General features: G+C 41.6%; 1 long non-coding RNA gene across 1 annotated transcript; it reads right to left on the bottom strand.

Annotated features, from left to right (window-relative positions):
* Positions 1-11,795: 11,795 nt before the first annotated feature.
* LOC123155475 (uncharacterized) lies at positions 11,796-13,988 on the bottom strand. The gene is made up of 4 exons (XR_006477426.1): positions 13,451-13,988; positions 12,435-13,301; positions 12,237-12,308; positions 11,796-12,155 (listed from the first exon to the last, which is right to left on the bottom strand). It is a non-coding gene; the product is annotated as an uncharacterized lncRNA (long non-coding RNA).
* Positions 13,989-14,730: the final 742 nt, after the last annotated feature.

The following is a 14,730-nucleotide window of genomic DNA, read 5'->3' as shown; positions in this document are numbered from 1 at the left end:
ATTGAATTTCTGATTGAGTTATTGCCCGGCACAGCCCCAATATCCAAGAGACCTTATCGGATGCCCCCGAATGATTTGGAATAAATTAAGAAGCAAATTAATGAACTATTGGAGAAGGGATATATTTGGCCAAGCTCGTCACCTTGGGGAGCCCCAGCTCTTTTGGTAGAGAAGAAGGATGGAACCCTGAGAATGGTTGTGGATTATCGTTGGTTGAATGACGTGACCATAAAGAACAAGTACCCTATGCTGATGATTAATGATTTATTTGATCAACTAGTTGGAGCCAAAGTATTTTCCAAGATCGATCTTTGATCAGGGTATCATCAGTTGAAGATCCGTGAACATGATATACCCAAAACAGCTTTCACCACTAGGTATGGTTTATATGAGTATACCGTCATGTCATTTGGACTGACTAATGCCCCTGCGTATTTTATGAGCATGATGAACAAGGTGTTTATGGAATATCTGGACAAGTTTGTCGTGGTGTTCATCGATGACATATTGGTTTTCTCCAAGAGCGACGAAGAGCACAAGGAACATCTGCGTCTAGTTCTGGAGAAACTCCGAGAACATCAGTTATATGCCAAGTTCAGCAAATGTGAATTTTGGCTTAAGGAAGTCGGATTCCTTGGACATGTTATTTCAGGAAAAGGAATAGCAGTCAACCACACCAAGGTTGAATCGGTCACCAAATGGCAGTCCCCCACCTCAGTCAAGGAGATCCACAGTTTTCTCGGACTTGCAGGATATTAACAGAGATTTATAGTGAATTTCTCCAAGATTGCTAAATCCATGACTGAGCTATTGAAGAAGGAAACCAAGTACATTTGGACCGAGGATTGTGAAGCGAGATTTTAGAAGCTGAAGAAACGTTTGGTTACAGCTCCAGTGCTAATTTTGCCCGACATACACAAGTATTACCACGTATATTGTGATGCTTCTTGTCAAGGGCTCGGAGGAGTGCTCATGCAGGAAGGAAAAGTTGTAGCTTATACCTCCAGACAATTACGACCTCACGAGATGAATTATGCCACACACGATTTGGAGTTAGCAGCCGTAGTGCACGCACTCAAGACCTGGAGACATTTCCTTATCGAAAACAGTTGTGATGTTTACACGGATCATAAGAGCTTGAAGTATATTTTCACGCAGAAGGAGTTGAACCTTAGGCAGAGGAGATGGCTAGAGTTGATCAAGGACTATGACATGAGATTGCATTATCACCCAGGGAAGGCAAATGTTGTAGCAGATGCCTTGAGCCAAAACTGCTATGTGAACACCCTCGTAACTGGAGGATTACCATAGGAGTTAGCTGACAATCTCAGAGAGCTCCGACTGGAGATAGTACCGAGAGGATTTTTTGCCACCCTGGATATTCAGTCCACTTTGACCGAAAGAATCCGAGAAGCCCAGAAGACGGACAAGGAAATTGCAGAGATAAAGGAGAAGATGAATAACGAAAAGGCTAAAGGTTTTCGTGAGGATGAACATGGAACTTTATGGTTCGAGGATCATATTTATGTGCCCAATGACCCAGAAATCAGGAAGCTAATTCTTTAGGAGGCTCATGAATCACCATACTCAATTCACCCAAGCAACACCAAGGTGTATCTGGACTTGAAGGAAAGTTTCTGGTGGACAGGTATGAAGAAGGATATTATCGAGTACGTAGCAGTATGCGATGTTTGCTATCGAGTAAAGGCGAAACATCAGAAGCCAGCAGGTTTACTTCAACCCCTACCAATACTTGAATGGAAATGGGAGAAACTTGGAATGGATTTTATCACAGGATTACCCATGACATGTTCAGGTCATGATTCCATCTGGGTAGTGGTTGATCGCTTGACCAAGGTAGCTCATTTCATTCCCATGAAGACCACATATACTAGTGCTAAGTTAGCCAAGATATACATGAACATGATCGTATGTTTGCATGGAGTTCCGAGGAGTATCATGTCAGATAGAGAAACACAATTTACCTCAAAGTTTTGGAATCAGTTGCATGAAACTTTGGGTACGAGGCTGGAGTTCAGTATAGCTTTTCATCCGCAGACACATGGACAGACCGAGAGAGTCAATCAGATTCTGCAGGACATGTTGAGAGCCTATGTGCTATACTATGGATCTAGCTGGGATGACAATCTGCCATACACAGAGTTCACGTACAACAATAGCTATTAGACCAGTCTGAAGATGGACCCTTTCGAAGCTCTATAAGGAAGGAGGTGCAGAACACCATTGCTCTGGGATGGTGTTGGAGACCGAAAGCTTTTTGGTCCCGATCTTATCAGAGATTCTGAAGAGAAGGTCAAGCTGATTCGAGATAGACTCAAGATAGCTTAGTCGAGGCAGAAGAGTAATGCCGACAGTAAATGCAAGGAAGTAACGTACGAAGCGGGAGATCGAGCATATCTTCGTGTGTCCCCACTTCGAGGAATCAAGAGGTTTGGTGTTAAAGGAAAGTTAGCACCCAGGTTCATTAGCCCATACAAAATCCACGAACATAGAGAAGAAGTTGCAAACAAGCTGGAATTGCCGAAAGGATTGTCAGGAGTTCACGATGTCTTCCATGTTTCCCATCTGAACAAATGTCATGCTGAGATGCTCGATATTCCTTTGAGAGACACAGTGCCCCTAGAGGCCATACAGCTTGACAGTGATCTGACTTATGAGGAGAAACCCGTTGGAATTCTCGAGACTGCAAACAGAGTTACCCGCAGCAAGATCATCAAGTTTTGCAAGGTTTTGTGGAGCCACTACTCCGAGGAGGAAGCCACCTAGGAACGAGAAGAAGACCTCCGTCGAGACCACCCGCGCCTATTTGCTAGCCAACCCGAATCTCGAGGGCAAGATTCATCTTAAGGTGGGTAGGTTTGTAACATCCCAAATTTTCAATTTGGAATGTTTTACAATTATTAGCTAAGCAACTATGCATTTTGTTTGAATTGAGTAACATTTGGAAATTTCAGAGGCATTTGAGTTGTATTTGGATTTGGATTCAAATTGGCATTTGAATTTCATTTCAAAAAATACCTGACAAATACTTGTTCAAAGGTATCAGAGGAGCTAACATGACACTCCAAAAATGTCAGAAGAAAATAATGCCAAAAGTTTGAATTCAAATTTGGATTTATTTGGAATTTTCGAAAAATGTTTTTTTATAAAGTTTCTGTTTCGCCTCTGAAAAATAGTTCATCTTATAGATTTTATTTTTCTTAATTGTTTTGATATATATATATATGTCCTATATAAAAGTATTTTTATTTTCTCTATATCTATTTGTTTTCCCTTTGTCAAAAAAAAGAAACCTAAGCGAGCTGGCCTCGCCAACCAGCCCAGCCAGCACCCGAGCAGGTCGCGACCCCCCCATGCTCGATCCCCTCGCTCGAGCCTCTCTCTCCCTCACGTAACCCCCTCTCTCTCTCTCATTTTTTTCTCTCTTTCTTTTTTCCCTCTGACCGCTGGACCCCACAGCATCATCTCCTTCGTACTGATACTCCCGTGTCCATATCTCGTTCCGTTTGACGCCGGCCGCATCCGCACCTCTCTCAAAACCCTAGCTCGACTCGACCCCTAGCCCAAGGAACACGTCCTATAAGTACCCCTACCCATCCTCCCGCGATCCCCTTCAGAAACCCTCGCAAAAACCTCCCATGTTCGCCACCATGTCTGCTCCAATCTCGCCTCAGCCACCGCAGTTCACCGCCCTTTTCGTCACCGGTCAACCGCGCCGAGACCTATCCCTTTGTCAACCCACTACCCTCGCCGTTGCCCATCTGTTTGACAAGGTCTCATTTCTTCTTATCAACAACAGCAACGACTCAGAGCTCGTCTACCCGCCACCGGAGCTGTAGAGCACCGGAGCTCCGACACCTTCTGCCGCTCCATCCCGACGTCCCCGACCACCCCAGACTCCACCCCGCGACGCCCTCACTTTGCTGCATCCGTTCAGCCACTCCGCTGACGCCCACGACCACCGGAATAGCCGCCCCGCTTGACGCCGACCGCTGCTTCGTCGCCTCTATACGTCATCAACGTTGCTGTAAGCCACCTCCCCTTCATCTGTTAGATCAACATCCAATGCTCCAGATTAGATCTAGCCAAGGTGTTCAATTTTCTTTATTAGATCGGTTTACTTCGATTAAGTTACGGTTTAGTCTAGATCGGTCAGATCGCTTTTCTTTTAGCTGTTTGCAAGTGCGGGTTTCTGTTAATTTACGCCCGAGTGCTGCTTACTTACAGACCGCACCCCTCCTAGGCCCAGTAGCGTCGTCTGTTTTTTTGTTCTTTTTTCGTTTCTATTTTTAAAACAAAAAATTTCCAACCTTGAAAAATTTATATCTCTTACGTTACTTAGGGTTTTCGATTGGTTCTTTTTTGCTCTAGTCTGAAAATATCCTAAAGTTTCTGTATAAAATAGTTTCGGCCATGTTTTAGTTTTTAAAAATTGTTTTATATGAGTTTTAGTCAGATTAGTATTTCTGCTATAAAATGACCTAGGATTAATTTTTCTTTGTGATTCTTTTTGCCACTGCTTTGTTTTGACCTTGCCTAGCAGTAGGATTAATTTGGATATTTATAGATTTTATTAAAATTAGTTTTACACGAAAACAGCCCTGTTTTTAGTTTATTTCACTTTGTGGCTATTTTCTATTGTTTTAATTACTTCAATTTATTTCCGCCTCTGTTGTATTTTATTTCAGATTAGTTTCTGTAGTTATAGAGGGTGAAGTTTTATTTACAAAAAAATAAAATGTTTAATTTCTTTTTCTTACTATTTTTGTTTTAAGCATAATTAGAATTTTAATTTAGCTTTTAATGTGTTTGCTTGAAGTAATGAAAACCTTATTTTGAGTTCTTCGAGTTTTCTTTGGTTTTGGTTTGATTGCTTGTGTGTGATTTACGTTAGCTTGCTGTTATGTTAATATAGTTGTATGCTTATTTGTTTATTGTTTGCTTCGAATAGAATTCCTGGAGTGCGAAGCTTGCTATCACGAGTCACTAGCTTTTGAAGACCGTCAGCCCGACAAGTCTTGATAATGAATTTTAATTCCTATGTTTTCTTGCATTAGTAGTATTTCCTCCGCACCATGCATGCAGTAGGAGAAATTGAATAAGTCTTGAGTAGTATCATGTGGTAGGTTGATCCAAAATCCCTTTGTTACCATTACCCGGAATGATGTAGTTTACTTTGCTATGCTTGTAGACGGGGTTGGTTGAGCGATGCATAAGGGAGATGTGTGAGTCAAGATGATGACAACCCCATGACTTCAACTCAAGATGGGCTTCAAATTCATTACTGGGTGGAGGATGGGTAGCCTTGAGAAACCAGCGGATGGCCGGGATGCATGGAGAAGCGTGATACGTCTCCAACGCATCTATAATTTTTGATTGTTCCATGCTATTATATTATTTGTTTTGGATGTTTAATGAGCTTTATTATGTACTTTTATACTATTTTTGGAACTAACCTATTAACTGGAGGCCCAATCTAAATTGTTTTTTTGCCTATTTCAGTGTTTCGCAGAAAAGGAATATCAAACGGAGTCCAAACAGAATGAAACCTTCGGGAGAGTTGTTTTTGGAACAAACGCAATCCAGGAGACTTGGAGTGGACGTCAAGAAAGCAACGAGGCGGCCACGAGGCGAGGAGGCGCTCCCAGGGGGGTAGGCGCGCCCCTCACCCTCGTGGGCCCCTCATGGCTCCTCTAACCGACTTCTTTCGCCTATATATACTCATATACCCTGAAAACATCCAAGCGCACCACGAAACCCTATTTCCACCACCGCAACCTTCTGTACCCATGAGATCCCATCTTGGGGCCTTTTCCGGCGCTCCGCCAGAGGGGGAATCGATCATGGAGGGCTTCTACATCAACACCATTGCCTCTTCGATGAAGTGTGAGTAGTTTACCACAGACCTTCGGGTCCATAGTTATTAGCTAGATGGCTTCTTCTCTCTCTTTGGATCTCAATACAAAGTTCTCCTTGATCTTCTGGAGATCTATTTGATGTAACTCTTTTTGCGGTGTGTTTGTCGAGATCCGATGAATTGTGGATTTATGATCAAGATTATCTATGAAATATATTTGAGTCTCCTCTGAATTCTTTTATGTATGATTTGTTATCTTTGCAAGTCTCTTCAAATGATCAGTTTGGTTTGGCCTACTAGATTGATCTTTCTTGCAATGGGAGAAGTGCTTAGCTTTGGGTTCAATCTTGCGGTGTCCTTTCCCAGTGGCAGCAGGTGCAGCAAGGCACATATTGTATTGTTGCCATCGAGGATAAAAAGATGGGGTTTATATCATATTGCTTGAGTTTATCCCTCTACATCATGTCATCTTGCCTAATGCGTTACTCTGTTCTTGTGAACTTAATACTCTAGATGCATGCTGGATAGCGGTCGATGTGTAGAGTAATAGTAGTAGATGCAGAATCGTTTCGATCTACTTGTCCCGGACGTGATTCCTATGTTCATGATCATGCCTAGATATTCTCATAACTATGCACTTTTCTATCAATTGCTCGATAGTAATTTGTTCACCCACCGTAATACTTATGCTATCTTGAGAGAAGCCACTAGTGAAGCCTATGGCCCCTGGGTCTATTTTCCATCATATAAGTATCCGATCTATTTTATTTTGCAATCTTTACTCTCCAATCTATATCATAAAAATACCAAAAATATTTGTCTTATTATCTCTATCAGATCTCACTTTTGCAAGTGGTCGTGAAGGGATTGACAACCCCTTTATCGCGTTGGTTGCAAGGTTCTTATTTGTTTGTGCAGGTACGAGGGATTTGAGTGTAGCCTCCTACTGGATTGATACCTTGGTTCTCAAAAACTGAGGGAAATACTTACGCTACTTTGCTGCATCACCCTTTCCTCTTCAAGGGAAAACCAACGCATGCTCAAGAGGTAGCAAAGCGCTATGACATCTTGCGGAAAGCTTCACCCAACCACGAAGAGACGAATGGATACACCTTGACCGGAAGCTTACCTGTGCAGCCGCAAGCCATTATGGGCTCTGGCTTGGTCAACCCTAGGCGTGACTCTGGTCGGTCGGTGCTACGAGATGTAGAAGAACGGTAGGATTGGATGGGCACCGGCAGTGGCCCAGAGGAACTCTACGGAAGACCCTGTTTCGTTCGTCCCGTCTTCAAACACCAGGCAGTGCGAGGACATAAAGGAGGGAGTGATTCTTGCGGGTAAAGTACACAAGACTCTGTAGAGTGAAAACCTAATCGATTACCTGTGTCCCCGGTTACGGAAAATTGAGCCTCTGGAATTGGAATATTTCGGAAATCTCAACACCAAACATAATTAGTTAATTGATGGTTTATTAATGATTCGGGAATGAGACATTGGTTGGCGGAACCATCTCAATAACAACCAACATTTTGTAGTAATTGCAAGCAAGTCCTTTGTTGTAGGGAAATTTTGTCTTTTTCGGAAAAACTTAAACTTAGAGCCCCATAGCCAAATTGCATATAGTGTTAGTAATATTATTGTTGTTCTATCTTCATGACTTGCCGGCATATTCAAAATGCTGACCTACACGGCTTCAATGTCTCATGTCGCAGAGGAGTTTTCTGATCGGAAGTGAGGCTACGATCTACGCTCGGTGATTGCCCTATGGAGTGGGATGGACTCGCTAATCGTCTATGCTTCTGCAACATTTAGTTTTTCTCATGAGTTGCCATCGGCCGAATTTATTCTATTGTAACAAAGACTCTACATGAGAATCGTGTAATAAATCACGCGTGATTGAACTTTGAATTTTTCATCATGTACTATGTGCTAGCATGATCTTGGGATGGTACAGATACACAAAGACTTGGCCGATTTCGGGTCGGGTTGCTACTATCAGATTGCACATTAACATTATAGAGGACAAATCACTAGAAGGCACTGGCTGTGGCCTCGAGAAAACAACACAACTAGTATTTTAAAGTTGACAACCGCGTGGTTGTGTCGACGGTGGCCTCGAAGACGAGGTGCTCCTCCAAGATCTGGCGGTCGGCATGCATGGCAGCCATAGCAACCTCGTCTGCGTGTGCAGCTGCAATTTTCTTCTCCGCTGCCAGATGCTACTGAGCTCCATGTTATATTGCGTGAAAAATGGATGTGGGCAGCGCTTAATTGGAGGACGGGGCCAGTTATTTCAGCGGAAGGTGTCGCGCCGTCGGTCGGGGCATGTGGCACGGGGAAGGAGGAGCATTGTGTGGGTGGTTTATGGATTACCTAACCATATCGATGAGGCCACGCAACAAGAAGAAGGGTTGTCGGCGAGGAGGAGGCGCTGCTAGTAAGCAGTAGTGAAGGTTTGAACTTGGAATGCAAGGAGGAATAGTGGAAATGTAGCTTTTGATGGGGGGGGAGATAGGTATTTCCGCGGTGGCAGCAAAATTTGCTCGGTGCCGCGAGAAACTAGCGTGCAAGTGTGCTTCAAGTGCGGGTGATGGACTATAGACGACGAAGCTTCCTGCATAAGCCAGACAAGACGGTGCGCCAAGATATTTTATATCGCATCCCACACGATTTTTGCTAATAAACTGTTTGTGGTATACCTGATTTTCATTTTGTTTTGAAAGACAAAATGTTGTTACAGAGGGAAAGGATGGTGTATGAATTGCTAGAACATTTATCTACAGTGAACATGCAACTATATGAGTGTTGTGTTAAAATTTGGAAATATTCCAGGTTCGTTTGGCATTTTATGCATTAATTGAGTTTATCGGCATTTAATGTGCATAATTCAAATTTGAACTACAAGCACATGCTCTAGTGCACCAAAGTTTTTTGAAAAATCACATGTGTGTATTTTGGTGAATTTATAGGTCCCATGCAAGAATAGAAATGAAATTCAAACATCTCGGCAGGGTGGCTTAGCCGGAAACATTGAGAAACTTGGTTTTTAAATTCTTGTAAATCCCAAACTCGCCTGAAAATCATGAAACATGGCATGGTGCCATTTCATGGCACCAACAGGCTGTGGTAAAAAAATTGGCCGAATTGGGACAAGTTTCGGTATAAGCTTCTTGCAAATTGAAGCTTCTCTCAAGAAGGAATATGGTTTCGAGAGGGAACGTGTCACCTTTGTGTGTGAAATGACATACGCTGCCCCCTCTTGATTTTTCTACATATCAAACATAGAACTATATGTGTCGTGTTAAAATTTGGAATTATTCCGGGTTCGTTTGGCCCTTTTATGCATTAATTGAGTTTCTAGGCATTTAATGTGAATAATTCAAATTTGAACTACAAGCACGTCCTCCAGTGCACTAGGGTTGGTTGAAAAATCACATGTGTGTCCTTGGGTGAATTTCTTGGTCCCATACAAGAAATGGGAATGAAATTCAAACATCTCGGCATGGTGGCTCGGCCGGTAACATTGAGAAACTTGGTTTTTTAAATTCCTGTAAATTCAAAACTTGCCTAAAAATCATGAAACTTGGCATGGTGTTATTTCATGGCACCAACATGTTGTGGTAAAAAATTTGGCCGAATTGGGATAAGTTTTGGTATAAGCTTATTGCAAACTGGAGCTTCTCTCAAGAAGACTCGTGGTTCTAAGAAGGAACGTGTCACCTTTGTGTGTGAAACGATATACGCTGCCTGATACGTCTCCAATGTATCTATAATTTTTTATTGTTCCATGCTGTTATATTATCATTGTTGGATGTTTTACAATCATTTTATAGTCATTTTATATCATTTTTTGGTACTAACCTATTGACATAGCGCCTAGTGCCAGTTGCTGTTTTCTGCATATTTTTTACATCGCAGGAAATCAATATCAAACGGAGTCCAAACGCAACAAAACTCCTGGAGGATTTTTTTTGGGCCAGAAGAAAGCCAGTGGGCCAAGGAAGCACCTGGGGGCTGTTCGAGGGGAGCAGCACCCACCAGGGCGCGCCAGGAGGCCCAGGCGCCTCCTTGTGGGTTGTGCCCACCTCAGGTGCCCCCCCGAACCGCCTATTTGCTCTATAAATACCCAAATATTCCATAAACCCTAGGGGAGTCGACGAAAATCAATTCCAGCTGCCGCAGAGTCTAGAACCGCCAGATCCAATCTAGACATCGTCATGGAGGGGTTCACCACTTCCATTGGTGCCTCTCCTATGTTGAATGAGTAGTTATTTGTAGACCTTCTCTCTCTCTCTCTCTCTCTCTCTCTATATATATATATATATATATATATATATATATATATATATATATATATATATATTATCAATACAATGGTCTCTTGGAGATCCATATGATGTAAGTCTTGTTGGGATCCGATGAACTTTGAGTTTATGATCAGATCTATGTTTTTATCCATGAAAGTTATTTGATTCTTCTTCGATCTCTTATATGCATGATTGCTTATAGCCTCATATTTCTTATCCGATATTTAGGTTTTGTTTGGCCAACTTGATATATTTATCTTGCAATGGAAAGAGGTGCTTTGTAGTGGGTTCGATCTTACGGTGCTTGATCCCAGTGACAAAAGGGGAACCGACACGTATGTATCGTTGCTACTAAGGATAACAAGATGAGTTATATATCTCCTCAATAGATAAACGGATCTCCTGGCGCGCCCTGGTTGGTGCTGCTCCCCTCGAGCCACCCCCAGGTGTTTCCTTGGCCCACTGGATGTCTTCTGGCCCCAAAAAAATACTCCAGGAGTATCGTTGCGTTTGGACACCGTTTGATATTGATTTCCTACGTAAAAAACATGTAGAAAACAACAACTGGCACTCAGCACTATGTCAATAGTTTAGTACCAAAAAATGATATAAAATGACTATAAAATGATTGTAAAACATCCAAGAATGATAATATAATAGCATGGAACAATAAAAAAATTATAGATACGTTGGATACGTATCATTTCCCACCGTTTGCTATTTTTCTCGAGAGAAGCCACTAGTGAAACCTACGGCCCCCGGGTCTCTTCTTTATTATACTAGATGACACCCCGCGCGTTGCTGCGGGACTTTGTAGCAAATTTTCGGAGTAACACCCACATCGCAAATATAACAATGGGAAACAATCAATGATGGATTTGACTTACATGCAATGAAATGTGTAGTCATTGGTGGTATATAAATATATAATGTATTATAGAACCATAGTAGCTGTAGCATGAACAATGTTCTTAGTGATACTAAACTACAATGTAGTGCATTCATTATCTGTTGAAAGAAGGCACTCTTTAAGTATTCCCAACATTATGAACTACATGACCATTAGCAGGTCATGAACACATGACCATGATGATTTTAAAAAGTTAATTACAGTTGCTGAGAAATATAAGATGTTCGGAAAAACAACTTGCAATATGAGTGAACATAGCAATATGCCCCAATAGATAGAACAGTTCTAGCACCGACTGCTTCTGACATAGTCAAAATGCCATATAAAAGGAACAACATCAGGATTTAAACCATTCGGTATAGTAGCCCTTCGTATAGCTAGGAAGAACTTGTAGTAATCCATCGGAAAATAAAAGATATTAGATGATAGATCGACATAGTATATTTTTGTACAGAAGACAGCATTAATATTACAATACCACAACAATGATGCAGAATTATGTACAGATAAGTGTACCACTTGTGAAGTCAGAATGTAGTCGAAATTTTCTAAAGAGCCCACATGTGTGGCCATGATTGCGACAAAGAAACAAAGATTGTAGGTGTGTTGCATAAGTACAGCTATGTGCAAAGAAACGACGACTGTCAGCAGCAGAAGGCATAATAAAGTAAAACAAAATAAGACGATTTTTTTAAGGGAACATAAAATATGATTTCTTTCAAACCCTGGTAAACTATTACTCAGTTTTATACATGAAACTAAGAAAATAGTACTCCCTTTGTACACTAATGTAAGATGTTTTTACTGTACAAATTGAACTACGAAAATATCTTATATTAGTGTACATAGGTAGTAGTAAAAAAATGAATGGCTGCCAACATCTTTCAAGAACATATCCTCAAATCTAAATGGTGGCAGCAATATTCTTCCTCTTCTACAACATAAATTCTAACTTGGATCCTAAGTGATCTCTGCAAACACGGTCTTCATACCAAAATAAACTCCAAAATGTCTTCAAGAATGCTGAGTGCCCTGGGGTTTAAGGGTTCAAAGATAGTCCCTGAAAGAAGGATCTCTAAATGCCATTTGTTTCAAAATAGTACCTAAACCTGCAAGGTACCAAGAAGGGAATAAAAATTACCTCACGGTTATGGATAAAGGTCGAATTTGGATGAGGATTCTTTGTCTGACGTCAACATTGAGAGGATGTTGTCTGATTGATACCAAGAACACGATGATCAAATGAGGTTGTAGAAAATCGATAGATATCATACAGCGGGACTGAAGATTTTGAGTGGCCTCATGAAACTAACTAACTTCAGTTAAGTTGCATATATACCTGCGGCGGTTCTCACTTCTCAGCAGAAGTAACTATGGTTGGTCAAGGGATTAGAATACATGATGATGATTTCTGGCGTGGTCCATGTAGACGTCTACAACCCTGTCGAACAGCATGACCCTGTGAATAAATTTCTGGGACATCTATTTTGTTTAGTCTTATAAACTGAAGGGTTCGATAAAAATATTTATTACAAACCTGTGATCAACCAATGGAATAATTGTACCTTCTGTTGTGTTTTGCATGCCAAAGAACCTTAATACGGTTGTAATGAAGTGGCTTAGACAGTCAATCTAGCTAATACTGTGTTGATATAGTAAGTTTTGGAAAAAACAATAACACATAGGAGTAGTAGATGTGTCTCATAATACAGCACTGACTCGTTTCTGAATATAATCGAGGATGGTACTACAAAAATAATCTGCATACCAAGCACATGATATAGTATAGAAGCAAACATAGCAGAGGACGTTTGGGAATCAAGGGACCAGGAAACCTGTTACACGGTGTAGCAGGACTTTATTATAGATAATTTTATATTAATATTAAGAGAATAAAACCAACATAGTTTGTCCAAATGTCCTATTTTTTAAGAATCAAGAGGCCTTAAATATCATATTGTTAAAGACATCTATTGGTAAATCATGTGGCTAGTAAACTGATTCCATGAATGAGTGTGGTGAGAAAGGCATGATTCATATTCAGATTGACGAAACACAAATTTACGGACAAAAAGCTAGTACTTGGGAAACTAATGAAAGGTTTTTCTCTGAAGAAAATAATACATACACATACTTTGAGATGAGTGTACCTGAGCTATCAACATGGCGATGTGCTTACTGAGAGTTCTACCGATTCAGTATATGCCTGCAAAGTTACACGAAAGAAAGTAAGCCATATCCATCCAAAGGTCAGGGCCACCGTGACTACATGAGGAGGTGATCTGCAATTGTACTACTGCAAAAAATAAAATACTTGATTAAATGAGACATAGGAGAGGGGATTGAAACTGGTACCCAGCGATGGCTATAGATGCATGTGTCTTGTCTGGCGGCCATAGCAGCATGCCATGGGGGAAGCTCCAGCTACATGGGAACTAGCTGCTTAAAGGGAAAACCAACCGCATCATTTACTTATGCAGGGAAGTAGAGGAACGGGATTTACTGGAGCAGATGAAGAGATAGATGATTCGAGGCGTTGCTATAGACAACATTGGACTTGCCGTGGTGAAGATTAGAGGGGAGGAAAATAAAGCAAGCTCCGGACTCCAATCTCCCCAACAACCGGTCCGTTTGGAGGGCACTGAGCAGAACCAACTTGCCCATTGGCGACGGAGCTACCTTAGGCAGAACAGAGACGGGACGACAGGGCACCGCGGTCGCTGTCTCGACGATGCAGGGCACATACTGACACACCAGCAACGGGAATGTAGCCCGATAGATTAACGGAGAGCTGCGGAGGCTAGCCATACCGGCGGTCCTGCCGGAGGAGCGCTCTGACTCGGAGATCGGCACCCGCGTCCTGCTTAATAAACAGGGGAAAGCAATGAGTCCGTGGTTTAAGGCTGAAACGGGTGACGATGGGTAATCAAAGCGTCGTGGTTTAAGGCTCCTCCCAAGATTTATGGCTGGAAACTGACGAGGGATGGTAACACAAAATCGTGCTTCGATCCGTTCTGTATGCCGGTAATAAAAGGTTCGATGTTGCATGCACGTTAGGAGTTGCTGATGTGGCAGATTGATGAGTTGGACATGCTGCATGTTGAGATAAATACCTATAGTGGGGATCAATCTCTTAGGTATATAGGATTTGGTTTCGCGATCTATTTTATTTGCTTTTATTTTCAGATCTATTAAACAAAAAATACAAAAAAAAAATACTTTGCTACACTTTATTTTATTTGTGATCTATTTATCCCATCTATTACAACTTTATCCGTCACCGTGCCAATTCCCGGCGCCATTACCCGAAAGGGATTGACAACCCTTTAACACGTCGGGTTGCCAGTATTTGTTATTTGTGTGCAGGAGTTGTTTACGTTGTGTTGCATGGTTCTCCTACTGGTTTGATAACATTGGTCTCATCACTGAGGGAAATACCTATCGTTGTTGTGTTGCATCATCCCTTCCTCTTTGGAAAAATACCGACGTAGTTCAAGCAAACATCAAAAGGAATTTTTGGCACCGTAGCCGGGGAGACATCATCAATATGAACCAGGTTCCTAATCACAAATCTCATATCCTTGCAATTTACATTATTTTTCATTTTCCTCTCCCCCACTTCACAAAAAATTGTG

Source organism: Triticum aestivum, chromosome 7B (assembly GCF_018294505.1).
Source record: "Triticum aestivum cultivar Chinese Spring chromosome 7B, IWGSC CS RefSeq v2.1, whole genome shotgun sequence".
Lineage (NCBI taxonomy): Eukaryota > Viridiplantae > Streptophyta > Magnoliopsida > Poales > Poaceae > Triticum > Triticum aestivum.
The sequence above is the reverse complement of the archived record's forward strand: the minus strand, read 5'-3'. Positions and strand labels throughout refer to the sequence as shown.